Below are 1,477 nucleotides of genomic sequence, written 5' to 3'. Positions count from 1 at the left end.
GTCAGGAGCTGCTGTCTGATGGCCTCCAAGGATATGAGACAGATGTCCTCTTGGCCAACTTTGAGGCAGCCAAGTTCTCTGAACTGAGTTGGTGTCTTCCCCCAAGGAACAACAGGTAGGCCCTCAAACTGCAGTCAGCACGTGTGCCATTAGCTCCAACTTCCTCCTTGCAAGACCAGGGACCTCTTGGGGGGAAGGAGCAGTGGTGGAGAACACGGTGGGGAACTTTCATGTGTCTTGAAAGCCCAGGGAGCAGAGGTTCCGTAGATAGAGCTATAACCCAGGATCTGGTGTGAGGAGGCCGGGCCTGGATCAGCAAGGGCTTGGCACTGGGCATGAAAGGCACTTGGTGTTACATCATGGTGTGAAGAAGTCCACAGAGATTCCTGAGAGGAGCCGCAGGCTTGTTGGGGTGGTTCTGAGGAAGACACAGTTGAGTCCCTGAGCTTTGGGGACATATCCTTGCTCTTGCTCTTGCTCACAGATCCCTTGGCCATCAATGCTTCTTCCACCAGGTCAGCCACCAGGTTCAGCTGGCAGAACCTCAGTGCCTTGACCAGCCCAGCCACGGAGGCGTCCTCCTTCTCCGCATTGATCCAGACCCTCAGAGTCTCCCTTACCTGCTCGCTCAGACTTTGGGGGTACTTCTCAACCCCATCAATCTTGGCCTCAGACAACTTCAGCACTCGGGCCAGTCTTTTGCAGTCTCTCCCCACATTGTCACACACAATGTCAAATGCCACCCGCAGATCTGCCTCTCCTGGGGGCCCAGCGGCCGCTGCCCCCGCCTAGAAGTCGTCCAGACGCTGCAGTAGGTCGTGTCTGCACAGCAAGGCCAGCAACTTGGGCAGCAGCCCAGTGCGCCAGCGCTCCAGGTAGTTGTTCTCCAGCAGCACGGAGAACAGGTCCAGGCCACTACACACGCTCCAGCTTTCGTTTACTCAGGCGCTCGCGGCACAAGAATTTGAGGTCCCTCAGATCATTGCACGACAGGCTGCCTGACAGCGAGTGCAGCAGCACCAGGAACGGGTCCATGGCAGTGCTACACACCGGGCTGCCCTCAATGATCCCACTTAGGAAAAACCCAAGACCTAAACTTTGATGACTAATTTCTGCCTTGTTCTAGAACATACATAGCTAATCACTAGGCAAAAATAGATCAGGAAATAGGGTGCCAAAGCTTACAAGTGAAGGAAACATAGCTGGAATCTTCTACTCCTGGCTAGTGCATTAGTCCCAAAGCACTAGGGGCTAAAGATTTTTAATTAAAAACAATGGCTTTTCCATTCTAAAGTTGAGGAACTTGTAAAAGCTGGCTTCAGAAAACTCATTTTAAAAAAGTCAACAACCAGAAGCAATTCTTAAAAGTTTATAATTGGGCTGGGATGTAGCTCGGTTGTTAGAATATTTCATTAATAGGCACGAAGCCCTGGCTTTGTTCCCCAGAGGAGCTGTAATTCTAGCACTCAGGAGGTAG

At 52.1% G+C, this 1,477-nt stretch overlaps 1 pseudogene; it reads right to left on the bottom strand.

The window, feature by feature from the left end:
• Positions 1–149: 149 nt before the first annotated feature.
• Positions 150–1,035, bottom strand: LOC116099147 (annotated as a pseudogene).
• Between the last annotated feature and the right edge of the window lie 442 nt (positions 1,036–1,477).

The sequence above is a fragment of the Mastomys coucha genome, chromosome X, assembly GCF_008632895.1.
Source record: "Mastomys coucha isolate ucsf_1 chromosome X, UCSF_Mcou_1, whole genome shotgun sequence".
In the NCBI taxonomy this organism is placed as follows: domain Eukaryota; kingdom Metazoa; phylum Chordata; class Mammalia; order Rodentia; family Muridae; genus Mastomys; species Mastomys coucha.
The sequence above is the reverse complement of the archived record's forward strand: the minus strand, read 5'-3'. Positions and strand labels throughout refer to the sequence as shown.